The sequence below is a fragment of the Lygodium microphyllum genome, chromosome 19, assembly GCF_053477565.2.
Source record: "Lygodium microphyllum isolate KBCC chromosome 19, Lygodium_microphyllum_v1.1.10, whole genome shotgun sequence".
NCBI classification, from domain to species: Eukaryota; Viridiplantae; Streptophyta; class Polypodiopsida; order Schizaeales; family Lygodiaceae; genus Lygodium; species Lygodium microphyllum.
Window position 1 is genome coordinate 83,826,490 of NC_141153.1, and position 21,629 is coordinate 83,848,118.

The following is a 21,629-nucleotide window of genomic DNA, read 5'->3' on the forward strand; positions in this document are numbered from 1 at the left end:
GATCATCTCCTAGCATTCATGTGGACATTTCACCGAATCCACAAGTCCAGGTTTTCTTCCTAATTTTGGTTTACGTCGAATATTGAAATTGTGCATGGATAATTTATGGAATTAGGATGCACTTTTGGCTATTTTAAAGGAAATAACACACAATCAAAGAATCGGTCATTTGTCTTTTTCAAAGAAATGAATGAAAGAAGGGCATAAGACGTCTAGGAATTCTTAGCAAGTTGTTTTTACACATTGCAAAGTAACAAATTTAGATAAATTAATGATCATCTTTACAAAGTCGAAATTATTGTTGTACACTTCATCGCATGTCGCATTACTAGACATCTTTTCTTCACAAGGATTCATTAAAAAATATTGCTAACAACCGTAGGAAATTGCAAGGCATGGAAATGATTCTAGGGCTGCATGAAGTAGATAAATCTCTAGGAAATTGGCATAAATCTCAATCAATTACGTAAGTAGTTACGAAAAGTTGTGTAAATTCAGCATACGAATATATTCATTCAGGAATGAATTTAGGAAAAGGCTGCATGGTTCATTTTAAACATAAAACCCTAAAGCTTAGTAGCATGAATCTTGATTGTATGTTATAGAATGATCAATAGGAATTAGGCCATAACTTAACATACGCTTTGATCTTAACCAGAAAAGCTAGGGATTGTAAATCTAATCATACATAGGCAATGAATCATGTGATTACGAGAATGGCATCGTAATTATCTTCATGAGTAGACAAGTAAGTTTGTTTACCCTAAACACCTAAAACCGCGAAGAAATCACTTAGGAATGGTTAAATCGATGCAACATATCCCAAAGTGTTAACTAGGATTTAGCACGTTGAGGACGTGACCTAGTCACACTTATTGCCAAGTTGAAACTCTCATACCGTAAAAAAACCTGTCCACATTCACGAAATGTAGGGACAATAGGATATACTTGCAAGAAACGATCTAGGGTTTTTACTGTAAGGATCGCTCGCTAAAAGGATGAAACTCGGTTTGAATTGGAACCCTAGGACTGACAATGTTGGCCTAGTGCAATCAGGAATGGATTGGATATGAAGACACCCTAAGCTTGTTTCCTATCTATTCATGATTTCGTAATTAGAAGACATCGTTTGATGGGAAAAATAATCCCATGGATTAGATGCGACACTTGTGCAACATGTTGCAGAGTCACATGATCTTGTAATTTGATCACAAGGGAATGGCCAAATTCCTCGGAATGAGATTGCTAGAATCTTGCACAAGTTTATCTTGCAAGAGGATGAGTAGTTGTCCTGATATAGCACCTTTCTTGGGAAAAGTAACCAAGATAAGGGGATTAGATATTTGCTTGGAAGCAAAGGACCAATCAATAATTTGGAGCAACATATTCACTGTTAATAGAACTTAAGGTATTGGTTAAAGTTGGGTTAATAGGGTACGGTGTCGTAGAGTTCGTGCAAGAGCTGCAGAACATGGGGTTCAAGATACAGCAAGGAAGGAGGCTAACAAGAAGATCTCAAGTTTTGATGCCAAAGATCACTATATTGCTTGTCAAAAAAAATTACAAGAGATCCATGAGTGTTCATTCTAAACATCCAGCTTGTGTAGGAATGCTTTCCTTTCAGGATGCAACAGTTGTTGCAGGTGCATATCTATTTGGTCCAATATATGTACCATCAACAGTAAGGCGAAATCTCAGCTCCAGTAATTCATCTGCTACCATGCCTTGCCACAGGATGACTCTATGTAGTGTTTAAATCAACAGCAGTGTGGGATGAAGAAGCTCAATGCCACCCCTTTTTACTAATAGGGCTCAGCTTTAGGACTTTCAGAAGAGCCAGCCTGTGAATCATCTCTGGATAAGACGACACCTAGCGACTGCACTGCCAAATGCTTAGAAGGCAATGCTGAATCCTGAAGACCTGTTGCATGGTTATTTGCTTGAAGAACATGCTGAGCTTCATCAATATCATTGAGGATATCACGGAAGGCAGCCCAACCTTGGGCAGCTTCATTGCCAGCTGGTACAATAATAGTGCTTCGATTGTGAGTGACCTCAGACACCTTCAAAAAGCGGCCTTGCTGATTCTCTCCAACATCAAAGTAGAACACCTTTGCGTCCAGCTGAACCTCGGTGCTCTCGAGTGGTAAGTCTTTGTTTGCAAGCTCCGAATTTAATCCTGCTGTGTAATACTTAAACAGATCAACAAAGATGTTTATTCCGGAAGCAGGCACAATTATCATGGACTTAGAACCAGAGGTCTTCTCTGAGATCTTCAAATAGCAGCCACCTTTTTCTAGATATTGTTGATGATAGTGTTCAGCTAGATAAAACTTTGCAGCTGGTAAAATTTCAGTCACAATTTTTGCACCAAGGTTGTAACGTGTCCACTAGAATCATTCCGGACACGTCTTAGCAGTCCATCGGGAAGGATGTCTAGAAAGCTCCGCCCGGCACTCCCATGGAATGTTACGGGACTTGCGATCTAGGTCTTCCCGCGTCTGCCACGTAGCGGAAGTATCCTGGCCGTTCCCACTTAGGATCGACCTGAATTTGGGTTTTCCTGTTTGGTCATTAGCTAGCAACAACTAGCGTCAGACCCGAGCGAACTACTTTACGCAGAAGCGCCCGGTCTGAAGCGGATTCACGCTGCACTTGGTTCAAGGAGAATGGGAAACGAGAGGGATGCAAGGCTCGACCTCTCTGCCATAAGGCATAGTCCCATTCCGTTCCCCTAAAATAGCGTAAATCGGGTAGGATGTAACACTAGGTCATCGTCCTTGTTATTCGCTTTGATGCTGAAGATCAACCTGCTGTTCGTCGAAGACCTTGAGAAAAGTTCCCGGCTAACCGGGACCACCCATCCATAGGACGGACCCATGGTCCATCCTCCGCACTTTCCTCAGTTTGTTTTAGTTATGTAATTACCTACCACATTAGTTGGACATATACAAGCAGCTTCTTTGATTAACCCTGTTATGCACCGGTTCCTTCACGTAATCTTATCACAGGACATAAAGAAAACAATGCCAAACAACTTCTTTATTATCATTTTATCCTTTTATCTTTGAAATACAAGGAGTTCCCCGCCCGTAGGCGTATTCATAATCCGCCCGAAGGCTATCCAGTAATCCACCAGGGATCACTAATCCAAGTTTCCGCCCGTAGACTAGTATGCGGGCCTCGAGATCCAATCCCGAGTCACGTTAGCCTCTTGTGCAGGGCCCGGAAGGCGAGGGATTTACGGCCAGAGCCCCCTCTGGCACCCAAGCGTCCTCCTGCTCCAAGTAGAACTCAACGGAGAGACCTCTCGCGGCGGGTTCGGTCCACGTTCCCGGCGCGGCTAACAACCCCCTTGGTTAGGGTCAGGCAGGCAGTCGGGGGTAACTGAAGCCGCCTCTCCCTTCAGGCTTCAACCTGAAGTATTTAGATATCTTTTCATCCTTTAGTTCATTGAGCAAACAATGCAAACAGTCCTTTCTAAACTGTTACAAGCACAATCAATTTCAATGGTCGTTTAGCTAGCAAACTGTTAAGGAGTGACTCCTTTTCTCCGAATGCAACCCGCATTCGCTCCGGAATCAATTGCAACTTGGCAAGATTCCTATCATTCTTGGGTTAGGGTCATACCCTACCAATACTTTAGGTTTTGTTGTGGTAGGTTCCAGCGACCATGTCGCTTTAGTTTATTGTCTGGTCATTTGCTTCAAGGCAAATACCTAACTTTCCTTTTCCTTGGCAATTATCCCCCAAGAAAAGTGAGTAACAGGATGATTACTCATCCTCTTGTAAGTTAAATTCTTTCAATAACTTGCCAACCTCATTTCGAGAGATGACAAAACTCTCTTGTGGACAAATCTCAAGTCTATACGATGTTGCAACCTTTTTGCACATGTGTTGCATCATTCCACGGGATCATTCCACCCATTGAATGGCGTCCTCCGGCCACGAAATTACCTCTAGCCGAGTAGCAGGGTTTTAGGGTATCCTCCAAACCATTATGTTGGCCCATGATCCTAAAAATAGGCAACTCCGTCGGAGTTTCATAATTTTAAACGAATGATCCTTGGGATAAAACCTTAGATCATTTCATGCATGAACATCCAATTGGTTCTACATTTCGTGAACGTGTGTAAGATCTTTGGGTTTGCGGGTTTAGACTTGGCAACAAGTGTAAAACTAGGTCGAATTCTTATTGCACTTGGCACTTGGGATACCTATCATATCGACTGAGCCATGCCCATATGAATCCCTTGTGTTTTAGGTTACTTAGACAACCCAATATACTTGTATTGCGACAAGGATGAACCTTTCCCAAAGGTAATAAACTAAATCTAAAGGAGAACAATAGATACAACTTCACCAATACGTGTAAACATGCGATTCACTGCTTCTACGCATCACATGGTTCACAATAACCCTATCTTTCCTTGGCAAAGTAAAAAAAATGCCTGATAATCTGAACACTAACTTTCCTAGGTCCTACTAGGACTTACATCAAATAATCATGCCACTTGCGAGTCCATAGATCATTTTCGTGCCCTTCTATTCCTTTTCGGATAACATCTTATGGGTGTTAACTTTTCCTCTCTTGAATCATTACAAGGAAGACCCATCTAAAAATGGGACATGCCATTAATCTTTCCATGCCTAGTAAAAAGGTGTACCTCAATAATTTCAACCTTGTAATGAGGCAACAGTTGTCCTAGGCTCGTCGCTTTTGAATGCACAAAAGGAAACTTACTAATAAGGTCCTGCAAATGCATAGACACCTTATGCTCTTTTCATTAACTCCATTGAACGTACCAATGATCAATTGTCATATCTTAAGCTATCTCTAATAAATGTTCAAATAGCCAATTCATTTTCCAATTGCAATTAACTTGACTAGTTGAATTCGAACATGCATGAGTGCTTCCTAATTCGTGAAGTTATCGTAAATAATTCCAATACTTTTGTGTGGAATCCAAATAGATAAAACCTGGACTTGCGGACTCCGGGAAATATCCACGTATATTCGGAGATGAGCCTCCCACGGTCGCACCTTGTGATCTTTTTGGGGCCATCGTAGGCGTAAATTCGACTTCCGATTTGCCTTTGTGGTCTACGGAGTGTCTTGCCTTGGCATGCAACCTTCCGACCTTTGCCTTTCCTCGTAGGCGGAAGATTTCTTTACGGGATGTCGCTTGCGGCAAAAGGGCTTTAAAGACTTATTGCGAAAGCCTTTTTCGAAGGGTCTTGGGGTTCTTACGGCTTCACCTTCCCCTCTTCAAAGTCCCGGGGAAGGGTATGAATGGTCTTTGGGAATTGTGGTGGGAAGGGGGCTTAAGGAGGCCCCCCCCCTTAGAAGCTTCTAAGAAGCTTCAGCTTCTTCAGGACCACGTGGGGGGGTTGTGAACAGCGTGGCGGCGGCTGAGATGGTCTGCGACAGGCAGACAGCCCGGCAGCGTGACTGGTGGACAGGGCGGACTGGGCGGCAGCTACGGCAGCTGGCGGCAGCACGACGGCTCCTGCACGATGGCGGCGACTCCCATGGCGACCAGCATGGCCCTCCCTCTCCAGCACGGCACTCTCTCTCTCTCTCAATTCCTCCTCCACAGCTCCTTTCTCCCTCCCTCTCTCTCCCTCTCCTTACGGCCCGTCCTGCACACCCTCTAGCCTCCCCCCTCTAGCTAGGGGGGTGTTTATATAGGCCTTGGGAGGGGTGGGGAAAGGGGGCCTCCACACACGTGGAGGACCTCCTCATGCAAACTGACCTTCTCCTCTTTGGCCATTCCTCCCCCACACTCCCTCTCCTCCAGCCATGCATCGGCTGGGGGAAGGGATAATAATTTAAAAAAAATTTGCCTTGAATTTATCCCATTTGCCCTTCCCAAGCGGTTGTTTCCTCGCGGCTTTTACGGTCTTCAACCCCGGCCTTTGATTCTCAACGTGGAGACCTCATTTTGAACGTGCATGGTGTGGATTAGGTTACAAATAATTACGAAGTAGGGAATACCCTTGCACAGGGTTTACACGGCGTGCGGAAAGTCAATATTTACGGTACGCAGTGTGCGGAAATATTACATTCTCTCCCCCTTAGAAGAATCGAGATGTCCTCATCTCGAGGTAAACTGGGGATATTGAAGATTGAGAGAGCTTTCATCCATCCAGGTAGCATCCTCTTCGGGATAATCTTTCCACTGGACGAGGCATTCTCTCAAGGTTCTAGATCTCAACTGTCTCTCCCTAACATCTAAAATCTTTTCCAGTCTTAGTTCAAGGACTCCTTGACTAGGCATTACAATTTGTTGGTCATCAAGTACATGATTTGGGCTAGGTACATACTTCATTCTTCAATAGACTGTTATGGAATACATTATGAACCTTTAGGTTTTCAGGGAGTTGCAGTCTATAAACATTAGGTCTTAAGCACTTGAGGATCTTGTATGGTCCGCAATACCTTGGACTTAGCTTCCTGCAATCTCCTAAGGATAGAGAACTCTTCTTTGGGCATACGTGAATGAAGACCATGTCTCCTTCCTCAAATATTCTATCTTGACACTTCAATTTCGTGTATGCCTTCTGTCTATCCTTCGCAGCTTTGATGTCCCGATAGAGTGAAATCATAAGCTTCACACAATATCTTCTATTTAAATAACTGGCTTGCTCGTATACATGCTCTCATTCTACAGTAGACATGTCCATTATTGACAGAGAATTCACGATACTTACCTCTAGCTTTTGTTCCTGGTCCTTGATAGAGACTTCCCTTAGCATCCCTTGATAGGCTAGATCATGGCATCCTTCCTCTCTAGCTAGCTCAAGTATTAGGTCGTTTGGCATGGACACCTCCGTAGCTGGAGATCTAGCTATTGATAGATTTTTTTCAAGATTAGTGAATTAAGGAATGCCTTGCGATTGAGTACATCAACAACTACATTCTTTTCCCCTAGTCGATACTTGATTTCAAAATCATATTCCTCCAATACTTCAATCCATCGACGTTGCCTCATGTTGAGCTCGTTCTGGGTAAAAATCCATTTGAGGCTCTTATGATCGGTTACTAGAGTAAACTTGTTACCCAACAGGTAGTGTCTCCAAAGCTTTAGAGCATGGATGACAGCTAATAACTCCAGATCATGCGTGGCATAATTCTTTTCGTGACTCTTCAATTTCCTTGAAGAATATGCTGATGATTTTCCTACATGAGCACATATCTTAAGGCAAGCATGCTAGTATCAGTTACTACCTCTACTCCTTACTGTGGTCTAGAAGTTTTAGGATCGGTGCTGATACCAAACTTTGCTTCAACCTATCGAAGCTAGTTTGTTCGGCAGTTGACCATGCAATGGACGTTTGCTTCCTCAATAATTCTGTCAAAGGTGCTGCAATCAAGGCATAGTTTTAGATGAAGACCCCATACCATCCTGTCAATCCAAGAAAGCTGAGTATTTCTTTGACAGTTGTTGGTATTTGTCCATCCTAGAACATTTCTAACTTAGGCTGGCTCCACTGAGATTCCTTTTTCGAATATGATGAATTCTGATGTTTGAGGAATGTGCAATTCCATCATCTTAGCATACCGCTTGCGTGACCTCCTTGTCTCAAGGAAAATCCGAAGTTGGGATTCATGATCTCCTTCCTGTTTGGAATAGAGTGTCGTCGAAGAAGACAAGCACGAAATCATCAAAATATGGTCTAAAAATATCTTGCATTAATCTATTGAAGGTGGCAGGTGTATTTGTAAGGCCGAATGACATAGCCAAGAATTCAAAGTGCCCATATCTTGTATTGAAGGCCATTTTTGGAATATCCTCATCCTTGATCCTGATTTGATAGTAGCCTGACCTGAGATCAATTTTGGAGAAGATCTTTGCACCTTGAAGGCGATCAAGAAGCTCATCTATTCTAGGAATAGGGTACTTGTTCTTGGCTGTTGATTAATTCAACCCACGGTAATCAATACATAGTCGAAGTGTCCCATCTTTCTTTTTCTGGAATAGGACTGGAGCTCCCCCATGGTGAATTGCTAGGCCGGATGTAGCCTTGGTTTAACAATTGCTTGAGTTGTTCCTTCAACTCAATTGCTTCCGATATAGACATTCTATAGGTTCTCTTCACAATTGGCACAGCTCCTATTACTGGCTTGATCTCATGATCTACTTCTCTTTCAAGTGGGAGTTTTATTAACTCTTCAGAAACTACGTCCACGTATTCCTTTAGCCAAGTGACCAATTCACTTTACTACTTTTATCAATATTCACAGTCAAGACAATCGGGAAAAAGTTTTATTCCATTCATATCAGCATAGCCCTTTCATGGTATAATTATTTATTGGGCCGATGGAACAAGTTAATACATTAATTCGAGGAGAATAAGATGTTATTGCATTCAGCTACAGGAACCGAGTAATAGTACGGATTGGGGTCATCGATCTTCAGGAATCGATAGTTCCTTGGAAGATTAGGGTATCTTTTCCTTTGATATCCCTTCTTCACACGACGTCCCAAAACCTTGATTCGGTCGGCAGGGATTCTTTGAATCACTTCCCTGTACACATACTTATTCTGGTTAACCCTTCGACCTCCGACCTGTAGGGTCGCGTTTGCGTGAGCCTCAATAAAGACGAACAGCTTTACGATCTTCAAATCCTCCATCCACTTGATTCTCTTCAAGTTAATTTGAAGGTACGCAGGTCGATAGGTAGTTATGTAATAGATCCCTGAAACACCCATCCATCTCTGTTCCATGTACACAGGCGATGGATTGTAAATGCGGTCTAGGATGTTCATCATCTCAACCCTTTGTCGATAATTCGTGGAATGCATCGCGGTCATAAACATGACTCGGAACACTAAGAACCTGTTCCATGCTTCATAATTCTGGAAGACAGTAATCAAAGTAAGGAAATGTTTGGGACACAACATTTGCTTTACTTCTTCTTATTAAAATTTCCTAAAAACAAGTCCTTTGTTGGTTTGCTCTGATACCAACTGTAACGTGTCCACTAGAATCATTCCGGACACGTCTTAGCAGTCCATTGGGAAGGATGTCTAGAAAGCTCCGCCCGGCACTCCCATGGAATGTTACGGGACTTGCGATCTAGGTCTTCCCGCGTCTGCCACGTAGCGGAAGTATCCTGGCCGTTCCCACTTAGGATCGACCTGAATTTGGGTTTTCCTGTTTGGTCATTAGCTAGCAACAACTAGCGTCAGACCCGAGCGAACTACTTTACGCAGAAGCGCCCGGTCTGAAGCGGATTCACGCTGCACTTGGTTCAAGGAGAATGGGAAACGAGAGGGATGCAAGGCTCGACCTCTCTGCCATAAGGCATAGTCCCATTCCGTTCCCCTAAAACAGCGTAAATCGGGTAGGATGTAACACTAGGTCATCGTCCTTGTTATTCGCTTTGATGCTGAAGATCAACCTGCTGTTCGTCGAAGACCTTGAGAAAAGTTCCCGGCTAACCGGGACCACCCATCCATAGGACGGACCCATGGTCCATCCTCCGCACTTTCCTCAGTTTGTTTTAGTTATGTAATTACCTACCACATTAGTTGGACATATACAAGCAGCTTCTTTGATTAACCCTGTTATGCACCGGTTCCTTCACGTAATCTTATCACAGGACATAAAGAAAACAATGCCAAACAACTTCTTTATTATCATTTTATCCTTTTATCTTTGAAATACAAGGAGTTCCCCGCCCGTAGGCGTATTCATAATCTGCCCGAAGGCTATCCAGTAATCCACCAGGGATCACTAATCCAAGTTTCCGCCCGTAGACTAGTATGCGGGCCTCGAGATCCAATCCCGAGTCACGTTAGCCTCTTGTGCAGGGCCCGGAAGGCGAGGGATTTACGGCCAGAGCCCCCTCTGGCACCCAAGCATCCTCCTGCTCCAAGTAGAACTCAACGGAGAGACCTCTCGCGGCGGGTTCGGTCCACGTTCCCGGCGCGGCTAACAACCCCCTTGGTTAGGGTCAGGCAGGCAGTCGGGGGTAACTGAAGCTGCCTCTCCCTTCAGGCTTCAACCTGAAGTATTTAGATATCTTTTTATCCTTTAGTTCATTGAGCAAACAATGCAAACAGTCCTTTCTAAACTGTTACAAGCACAATCAATTTCAATGGTCGTTTAGCTAGCAAACTGTTAAGGAGTGACTCCTTTTCTCCGAATGCAACCCGCATTCGCTCCGGAATCAATTGCAACTTGGCAAGATTCCTATCATTCTTGGGTTAGGGTCATACCCTACCAATACTTTAGGTTTTGTTGTGGTAGGTTCCAGCGACCATGTCGCTTTAGTTTATTGTCTGGTCATTTGCTTCAAGGCAAATACCTAACTTTCCTTTTCCTTGGCAATTATCCCCCAAGAAAAGTGAGTAACAGGATGATTACTCATCCTCTTGTAAGTTAAATTCTTTCAATAACTTGCCAACCTCATTTCGAGAGATGACAAAACTCTCTTGTGGACAAATCTCAAGTCTATACGATGTTGCAACCTTTTTGCACATGTGTTGCATCATTCCACGGGATCATTCCACCCATTGAATGGCGTCCTCCGGCCACGAAATTACCTCTAGCCGAGTAGCAGGGTTTTAGGGTATCCTCCAAACCATTATGTTGGCCCATGATCCTAAAAATAGGCAACTCCGTCGGAGTTTCATAATTTTAAACGAATGATCCTTGGGATAAAACCTTAGATCATTTCATGCATGAACATCCAATTGGTTCTACATTTCGTGAACGTGTGTAAGATCTTTGGGTTTGCGGGTTTAGACTTGGCAACAAGTGTAAAACTAGGTCGAATTCTTATTGCACTTGGCACTTGGGATACCTATCATATCGACTGAGCCATGCCCATATGAATCCCTTGTGTTTTAGGTTACTTAGACAACCCAATATACTTGTATTGCGACAAGGATGAACCTTTCCCAAAGGTAATAAACTAAATCTAAAGGAGAACAATAGATACAACTTCACCAATACGTGTAAACATGCGATTCACTGCTTCTACGCATCACATGGTTCACAATAACCCTATCTTTCCTTGGCAAAGTAAAAAAAATGCATGATAATCTGAACACTAACTTTCCTAGGTCCTACTAGGACTTACATCAAATAATCATGCCACTTGCGAGTCCATAGATCATTTTCGTGCCCTTCTATTCCTTTTCGGATAACATCTTATGGGTGTTAACTTTTCCTCTCTTGAATCATTACAAGGAAGACCCATCTAAAAATGGGACATGCCATTAATCTTTCCATGCCTAGTAAAAAGGTGTACCTCAATAATTTCAACCTTGTAATGAGGCAACAGTTGTCCTAGGCTCGTCGCTTTTGAATGCACAAAAGGAAACTTACTAATAAGGTCCTGCAAATGCATAGACACCTTATGCTCTTTTCATTAACTCCATTGAACGTACCAATGATCAATTGTCATATCTTAAGCTATCTCTAATAAATGTTCAAATAGCCAATTCATTTTCCAATTGCAATTAACTTGACTAGTTGAATTCGAACATGCATGAGTGCTTCCTAATTCGTGAAGTTATCGTAAATAATTCCAATACTTTTGTGTGGAATCCAAATAGATAAAACCTGGACTTGCGGACTCCGGGAAATATCCACGTATATTCGGAGATGAGCCTCCCGCGGTCGCACCTTGTGATCTTTTTGGGGCCATCGTAGGCGTAAATTCGACTTCCGATTTGCCTTTGTGGTCTACGGAGTGTCTTGCCTTGGCATGCAACCTTCCGACCTTTGCCTTTCCTCGTAGGCGGAAGATTTCTTTACGGGATGTCGCTTGCGGCAAAAGGGCTTTAAAGACTTATTGCGAAAGCCTTTTTCGAAGGGTCTTGGGGTTCTTACGGCTTCACCTTCCCCTCTTCAAAGTCCCGGGGAAGGGTATGAATGGTCTTTGGGAATTGTGGTGGGAAGGGGGCTTAAGGAGGCCCCCCCCCTTAGAAGCTTCTAAGAAGCTTCTAAGAAGCTTCAGCTTCTTCAGGACCACGTGGGGGGGTTGTGAACAGCGTGGCGGCGGCTGAGATGGTCTGCGACAGGCGGACGGCCCGGCAGCGTGACTGGTGGACAGGGCGGACTGGGCGGCAGCTACGGCAGCTGGCGGCAGCACGACGGCTCCTGCACGATGGCGGCGACTCCCATGGCGACCAGCACGGCCCTCCCTCTCCAGCACGGCACTCTCTCTCTCTCTCAATTCCTCCTCCACAGCTCCTTTCTCCCTCCCTCTCTCTCCCTCTCCTTACGGCCCGTCCTGCACACCCTCTAGCCTCCCCCCCTCTAGCTAGGGGGGTGTTTATATAGGCCTTGGGAGGGGTGGGGAAAGGGGGCCTCCACACACGTGGAGGACCTCCTCATGCAAACTGACCTTCTCCTCTTTGGCCATTCCTCCCCCACACTCCCTCTCCTCTAGCCATGCATCGGCTGGGGGAAGGGATAATAATTAAAAAAAAATTTGCCTTGAATTTATCCCATTTGCCCTTCCCAAGCGGTTGTTTCCTCGCGGCTTTTACGGTCTTCAACCCCGGCCTTTGATTCTCAACGTGGAGACCTCATTTTGAACGTGCATGGTGTGGATTAGGTTACAAATAATTACGAAGTAGGGAATACCCTTGCACAGGGTTTACACGGCGTGCGGAAAGTCAATATTTACGGTACGCAGTGTGCGGAAATATTACAAAGGTGTTCCTCTTCAGCTTGCAGAGATGCTTTGGCTATCTACTCTTGCTCAGGTCTGTGGTAGTAGATGCCCGATCTGTATTGTGTTCTAACATCATTTCCCTGTCAGTTGTATTGAGTGGGATCATGCTTTCCCCAAAAGACCTCCAAAATTTTTTCATATGTCACTTGTTCAGGATCATACTCAACTAGCACTGCTTCCACATGATTCGTTTTTCTAGAACAAACATCTTGATACGTAGGGCTCTTTGTATTTCCCTATGTATAGCTAACAGTGGTCAGAGTAAGGCTACACCTTCACAACACCAAAAACTCGTTGATATACAAGTTCTAAGCTCCAAAAACAACCAGCAGCAAAAGTGGCTTGTTGAAGAGTCATGGCTGATGGTTCCTATCACTTAAGTGATTCGAATGAGAGAGACGCAAGCTGAACACAGGTAGAGCGATGGGAGCCTGCAGGTTGTGTGTGTTGATCCGATGGTTTCTTCTTTTGCAGCGTCTGACTCTCACGAAGGCCGGCCAGCTCGACCCAAGCGCATCCACCTGAAGGTTTAGTACCTTTCCTTCATACGAAATGTGTTAAAATCCGGAGCTTGAATCAGGCCTCTGTCAAACGATTAGCTGAGAACGTGATGTCGTTTACTGCTGCATCAAACTGTGGATTCGATTCTCCCTCTCCCTCGACATTCTGGTCAAGGCGAAGGTTGTTGATGATGAGGACACAGGTTTTTCGGATTAGCAGAATAGAAGGTGAAATTCATGAGGACCATAGAGATGATGGTGCTGCCCATTGATAACATATTTGACATCCTTGAAATCCAAACCACGAGCAACAACATCCGTAGCAGTCATTATAGGACTGCTCCCACTCTCAAACTTGGATAGAACCCAATCTTGTTCTGCTTGACTCTTGTCACCATGGATTGAAAAAGCAAGCCAGCCATCCATGCAAAGCTCTTTTGTTTCCTTCAGAATACCCACAAGCTTTTTCTTGCATGCCTCGCATTTGCTGCTGTCCAGAATGTATGCCCTGTTCTCCTCGAAGACATCAACAATGACAACCAGCGCTTGTCCCTCTGCTCCTCTCTGTCAATCACCTTCTCCTTATCTTCCGCACTCTGATAAATTTAACTGTAGCGATTCAAATTTAGAAAAGAGAGTGTTATATTTCATCTTCAGATGTGAATATTCCTCATCTTTCTTGTTAAGTCTTTTAGCCTGCAGTATTGTTTCCTCTTCAGCCTGTGATGCCTTCATACGTTCAAGGAGCAATGCTTCCTGTAAATTTGCAATAGTCAAACCCATTTCGTTGGCTTGAGACTCATATATAACTAGTTGATTACACACAGCCTGAAGATCTGATTCAAGTGAAGATGAATGGATCATCAGACTTCTATTAGCTTCTTTCTGTAGGAAAAGTTCCTCTGTTAGAGAAGACACAAGTTCTTCCTTTTCTAGAACAGTTTGCCTCAACATTTCAATGTTGTCCTACATCATTTTCTCTTCCTCCAAAAACCTTAAAATCTTGTTCTCATTGCACTGCAGATCTTGCTCTAGCTGCTCAATCTTTTTCTTCTCTATGTCAAATTCCCTCTCCATTACAGAAATCTGAGTAAGAGTTCTTTCCAGTGCACTGGAAAGCTCTTTCTGTTCATTCTCTGCTTCAACCCGAAGCTTCCTTTCTGAGATTAAATAGTTCTCTACATCATCCAAATGTTCCCTCTGGCTGTCAGAGCACTGGTTCCTTTCTAATGATTCCTTAAGAACTAAATGAACTTCAACATGGTCTTGTAGAGAGAGATCATTCATCTCTTTAATAGTTTTATCTGCTTCAACATGATCAGAATTCAAGCCACGCTTAGCTGCTTGAATATCAGCTTCCATGAGAACCCTCTCCTCTTCATATTGAATCAAAGCCTCAACATGTTGTTCATTCTCAGCTTGAAGTTCACCCTCTGCTTCTTCTAGCCTTGCCTGCAGCCACATGACCTCTTCTTCAAGTTCTGCTATTCTTCTTAATGAGGCTTCTTCAAGGCTTCCTTTGATTCCACGATATCCTGCACTTTTCTTGGAGTTCATCATTGAAATTAACAGCTTGATAATGTCTTTTGGCATCAGTTTTTCATATTTTTCTGACACACACATAACATGCACACAAACAGAAACACACACAAACACAAACACACAAGTGGAGTATGTACATTGGATGCGGGTACTGAAAAGGATGGAAAGATAATGCAGCAATCACACACAATGAAACACACACAAAAAGATAACACAGATGCACAACAAAAATGGAGGTGTTTACGGCTCGATGCGCAGCAGCACGACATCCACCCCCTCTAAACCTGCGCATCCTCCGAATGAGCCAACTATCCAAGATCATCCAAGTCCACAAACAGGTCCAGTCCTTCATCAGTTTCTGATAGACATGTTTCTCCATCAGCTTCATCATCCATATTCTTTGCTTCTTCTGCTAGAATTTCTTCTGACTGCTCTTCTTCTGCCAATGCTTCAAGTGCATACTCTTCATCTTCTCTTCTCTTGAAAATCTTGACTCGTTTTCCAGCAATGGGCACCCTCAATACCGTCCCATCCAATTCAACCAACTCATAGGTAGGATTGTCAAAAACCTGTTTCACCTCATATGGTCCAAATTATCTTTGAACCATTTTTCTCATGCTACTATGCTGATTCTCTAGGCTACTGTCGTAGACTAGAACCCAATCTCCCTCTTTTATGGCTCTAGGCCACAAGCGATGCCTCAAATCAAACCTGTCTTTGTTTCTGAGTCAGGCTCTCGTCCAATCTCCAATCCGACCTCTACAAGATTTTGCCAATTCCTTAACTATCGGCGGATGTCCTCTTTCGCTCTTGCCATTTCCCTCTGGATTATAGGCAGTAGTAAGAGCCAACTTAATCCCAAGCTGTGAGAAAAATTCTCTAGCTTCGTCTGCATCTAGCTCTCCACGATCAGCTATAATCTTGCCTATACATCCATACCTGCAAAATATTTCTTCCAACAAGAATTTACATACTGTAGTGGTGGACTTCGTCCACAAAGATCTGCCTTCAACATAGTTTGTAAGATCCTCCCTGGCCAAAACAAGATATCTCATCTGCCAAAGTCCCACTGGCAAAGTAACCAAGTCAACCACCCATTTATAATGCATACATAGTGGATAGGTCGGATGCAACTCATCATGATGTCACACTAAAGAGTAAAGCTGACAGTCCCTGCAAGTCTCCACAAAGTGGGAAACATCTTTATACATCCCTTTCCACCAGTATCTTTCTTTGATTTTCTCATAGGTAGCCCACACACCTCTATGTCCAGCCCAAGAACTCTCATGAAACTTTCACATAATCTGTATCTGCATCGTTGCCTCACAAACTACTCTCAAGGGTAGGCCACCTCTCTTCTTTGGGTGCTTCCAAAGAAAACAATCTTTCAAGAAATACCCATAAGCCTTTCTTCTGATTTTCTTGAATACATCATCTGTCTAATCAGCTTTTCGAGTCAATGAACTCAGATACTGACCAATTTGCAGCCACTCGTCAACATAGAGTTCTTCAGTAAAGGCTTCAACAGTAGATACATGACAGTCATGAACAAGGACAGAAGCTGCAAACTCTGTCTCATCATCTTCTGCAAGCATTAACTTCTCATCCTCATATCTCGCTCTAGACAGCATGTCAGCAAAACTGGATTATCTTTTCCTGCTATGTGTCGAAATTCTGGATTCAATGATTTGATGTAGGCAATCCACCGAAGCATCGCTATATCTGGAGTCGAACAGCTAGTAATCATACCAAGCAAAGGCAAACAATCTCTTTCCACAACAACTGAAGCACCAATAAAATACCCTTTATCACACTTCAGTGCAGTGACTACTCCCCACAACTCTCTTTTAATCTGCGGATATCTTCTCTGTCGCTCATTAAGAACTTTAGCTCCAAAACAGATTGCATATCTATTCCCATCAGCATCATCCTGTCCCACTGCCCAACCTATGCCAATAGGGCTAGTATCAACTGTCAACATGATTGGCTGTCCACACTAATAATCCGCCTTGCGAAGAGTAGGAGCTGACTGCAACAGCTTCTTGAGTTTACGCATGGCTTTCGAATGCTTCTCATCCCAATGAAACTTCTGCCCCTTTCGAAGCAGCTGATAGAGAACATCTGCTATGTGAGCAAAATGAGGAATCCAAATCATGTAAAATACACAAGCTCCCACAAATCTCCACACCTCTGAAGTAGTCGAGCAATACTCTGCAATCCTGCTTATGGCATCCACCTTTGCGGGTGAAGGCTTCCTGCCATAATAACCAACCATATGCCCAACTATGATGACTTCATTAACACCAAAGACAGATTTCAGCCCTGAAAGAGTCAAATTCACCTCCTCTAATCGTGTCAATATTTGCTCACAAGCAACCAAGTGCTCAGCCACAAACTGTCTACATCCTCGCAAATCAAGACTCTCATTCTTTTCTTCTTCTGCACAACCCTTAATAGGCACATTATCTAGGAAAGGCATGGTATAATGTGGAATATAGTCTCACAAAACTCTATGCATAGCATTCATCATATGAGCAACTGAGTTGGTGGCACCTTGAGGCAAGGTACACATCCTCACAAGACCAATAGGTGTCCGCATAGTGGTAATATCCCTGCTTTCCAAGGCAAGTTGAAACTGGTCATAAGGAGAATACAAGTCACCTAGGGAATAGATGGCTCGTCCTGCAAAAGCCTCAGCAAACTCATCCACAACTGGACCTGTTCCCACATTCCTGATTGTCACTTTATTCACGGGCTGCATATCCTGAATAAATCTCAAGGTTTCATTCTTCTTTGGTATAGTATACCACCTGTTAGAATAGGGTGCAAAAGAGGGTTCCAAAATTCCCATCTTAATCTTCTCATTCAGCAACTCTATCAGCTTTGGCAAGTGTGCTCTAGGCACAGGTATAGGATGTATATTCCATGGCACATGAGGGACAGTGAAGATGACCATAGGCGCAACCAATTCGGGACTAATGCAGCCAATTTGATGAGGAAAGAAAGAAAATGCCTTACCATGTCGTCCAAGCATCTCTTTAAAACATTCTTTTTCCACTGGAAGCAAGAAATCATCATTTCCAATCTTCAATTTAGCAAGAGTTTCAGCAGTAAATTTATGTCCAATATTTGCAGGATCTCTCAACATAGGCTGCTTCATAGCTTTTTCTATCTGCTCATCACTGTCAGGAGGAAGCGGCCCTACAACAACCGGCTTAACCTTCTTATCAACTGTTTTATACTTCGTGTCAACCTTGGCATCAGTTAGGCACTCTCTTCTTTGCTGCAATTTCTGCAAATTTTCAGCAACTCTCAACTCTGTTGGCTGAAAGATTTCAGCCCTTTGCTCTATGGATTGCACGGGTGCATCCTAAAACTCTGTATGCTGAAAAATTTCAGCATTAAACTTTGTTGGCTGAATGGTTTCAGCCCTCTACTCTATGGACTGCCATGATGCAGCCTCATACTCTATATGCTAAATTTTTCCAGCATTTAACTCTGCTGGCTGAAAGGTTTCAGCCCTCTGCAACTCTGAAAGCTGATCAACATCAGCCATAAATTCGATTTGCTGAATTTTCTCAGCCTCTGACTCTGTTTTCAGCATAAAATCAGAAATTTCCTGATACATATCCAAGGTTTGCACAGGTATGACCCTTGAATCCTTACATACATCAGTTTTTAGCATATTTCCCGTCTCAGACAATGTATCTGCATAAGACATTCCTTCATACAACCCATCCACATGCTCTTCTACTTGCAAAATACCTGCAATCTTCAACTCTTTCTCCTTATGACCAATGTACTGCCTGGCAGCTCTAGACAAATCTGAAATTTTCTGATAACTCACTGAACTATCTGAAGAAAAACCAACAAAATTAGTGGAGAAAGACTGGCTGCCAAGAGGCGAGATCTCCTCTTTTCTCCGCTCCGTACCACTAGCGTCTCGCAAGACAGCGGTACCTAATGAAAATCCAACTCCTTCACAGGTAGTGGTGCCTCACGCAAGGAGTCCCTGTTTCTCGGATGATTTACATCAACAGTTATAAACTGAATAGCTCGCATACCATCCTTACTGCGTATCCGTGCATAGGCTGAGCCATCATCCATCACTTTCATCTCCATTCTTGCTTCTGTAATGAAAGGTTGTCCAAGAATAATCGGATAAGAGCAAGAATCCTGAACAAAGCAATGATAATCCTCTTCAACATTACCAATAGAAATTCTGATGCTCGGACAAGCAGCATACATATCACCAGAAGTATTATTGACTGCTCTCATGTGCCAACCATGCTCTGCATCCATAGGCCACTTGCCACTCTCATAAACACCTCGAGCAATAAGATTAATCTCGGAACCATGATCGATTAAAGTGACCAAAGGAATCTGTTTCTCTCCAATCCTTACCACCGTCTCAATGGTTGCTCTAACCCAATGACTGCGTGAAAAATGGCTGCGAGGAATGAGGATAGGGGTATCATCATCTTCATACTGCATAGGCTGAACTATTTTCTCCAACTGTGGATTGACAGAAGCATTCTCGACCATCACTGCATCATCATGCTCTTCCCCAAGAGCTCCATGCCATAATCCCTGTAAAGCAGGTCCTTCCATCGCATGTCGTTTCCTTCGCAAAAGATCCTGCATCTGATCCTGTATTTCTCTTCTAGCAATCCCAAAAGCTTCACCAACAGTAAAAGTGACTTCACTATTCAAAATTCTTTCATGAAAAATCTTACTCATATCCGTCTGCATATCAAGGTCCGATGAGCTTGAATCCTGGCTCCTTTCTTGGTTGTCTCTTTTCTTTCATCTGCTTGTCTCCCATAGGTTGTTCAGGACCTGATTGAGCTGGAGAACTTGTCATAGGTGGAGCTGTAACAGGTGGCAAAACAAAGTCACCCCCTCTAGTCTTTTTGGAGGTGCTGAGACCCTCCTCATCTCTTCTTCTCTTTTCCTCAACCATGGCATCTAAACCCTGTGTTTTCGCCATATAAGCAAAAATAGAATACCTGTCAACAGGAGAATCCCATCCCGTTTCTCCTCGGATGCTGGAGCCCACACAAGTCATAGTGGATGCCTAAACTTTCCCTCTTCTCGCTATCTCCAAGGCAGAGGACCATAAGGCAGAGTCTCCATCTGATTTCTGCTCAAGCTGGACTCCATAAGCTGAAGCATCTCCTCTTACACTCACATAAGCTGATCGTGCAGCCATATCATCAACGAGCTTCTTCATGCCTCCCTTACCAAAGTTCATATCAAGAGGAGCACCAGTCTCTGTCATCCATATCTTTCCATCTTGTTCCGCGCTTCTTGAAAAGCATCACAATCTCTGCAGTGTTGGTGCTCTGTACTATCGCACCAAATACATTGTCTCCCTTTTCTTTGGCCAGCTGGAAAAGCAGTCGCTGGAGCAAGTGCTACAGTAGGTACTGACATAAGTTGCTCTTTTAACTTCCCAACTTCAGCTTTGACTACCTCTATCGTCAAATCTGCCAAGCCTTTAATAACATCATCTACGGATAAGGGCACTGGAGCAGCAGGAACTGGTGGATTTACAACAGGAGGAGTAGGCTTAGGCATAGAACTTGCAGCAGGGGTAGAAGTAGAGGTCTCCAAGGATTTTTCAGAAGCTGATCATGTATTACGATGCAATCGTACCCTCCTGCGCTGCTTCTTAACAAGCGCATTCACAGCATCAATGACATGTCTCCACTCGGTCTTTAAACCTGAATAGGTAGCTTGATCTTCCAAAAGATCATCCAAATTTTCCTGTAAATCAGCATCAGCAGCTTGTAAAAATAATTTCACTTTCTGTATCTCCAAAGCTTGCTGCTCAGTTCCATCCAACTGATCATAGCGGCTCTCAAACTCTCGTAGAAGGTTGGTAACTGAAAGTCCTTTATTAGGCATAGAAACCCATGCTAAGAAATTCCTGCAGTTCATAAGACATGTATCCTCCAAGAAATATTCATCTTTTAATGCCTTCTTAAACTCTGTCCAACCAGCATGTGTTCCTTGAATTTCTGAAATTCGGACTTCAAGCGCACGAACCACGATCCTCAAGAAGTAGCGGCTCCAAACGTCTTGAGAAACCCCAAAAAATTCATCTTTTCTTCATACAAATGCAGGTAAGTTGAAACTTGTTGGCCGTTGAACTGCTTCATCTCTTGTTGGACAGCTTTTGTAACGTGTCCACTAGTATCATCCAGGACACGTCTTAGCAGTCCATCGGAAAGGATGTCTAGAAAGCTCCGCTTGGCACTCCCATGGAATGTTACGGGTTTTGCGATCTAGTTCTTCCCGCATCTGCCACGTAACGAAAGTATCCTGGCTGTTCCCACTTAGGATCGACTGGAATTAGGGTTTTCTTAATGGGTCATTAGCTAACAGCAACTAGCGTCAGACCCGAGAGAACTACTTTACGCAGAAACGCCAGGTCCGAAGCGGATTCACGCTGCACTTGGTTCAAGGAGAATGGGAAACGAGAGGGATGCAAAGCTCAACCTCTCTGCCATAAGGCATAGTCCCATTCCGTTCCCCTAAAACAGCGTAAATTGGGTAAGACGTAACTCTAGGTCATCGTTCTCGTTATTCTTTTTGATGATGATGATCATTCTGCTGTTCTTCGAGATTTTTGAGAAAAGTTCCCGGCTAACCGGGACCACCCAACCATAGGACGGACCCATGGCCCATCCTCCGCACTTTCCTCGGTTTGTTTTAGTTATGTAATTATCTAATATATTAATTTGACATATAACAATCAGCTTCTTTAATTAACCTTATTAAGCATTGGTTCCTTCACGTAATCTTATCACGTGACATAGAAAAACAATATCAAGCAAGTTCTTTTAACATTTTATCATTTTATCTTTGAAATACAAGGAGTT

General features: G+C 43.4%; 1 pseudogene; it reads right to left on the reverse strand.

The window, feature by feature from the left end:
* Window positions 1-1,802: 1,802 nt before the first annotated feature.
* On the reverse strand, window positions 1,803-13,190 carry LOC148020105 (uncharacterized; annotated as a pseudogene).
* Between the last annotated feature and the right edge of the window lie 8,439 nt (window positions 13,191-21,629).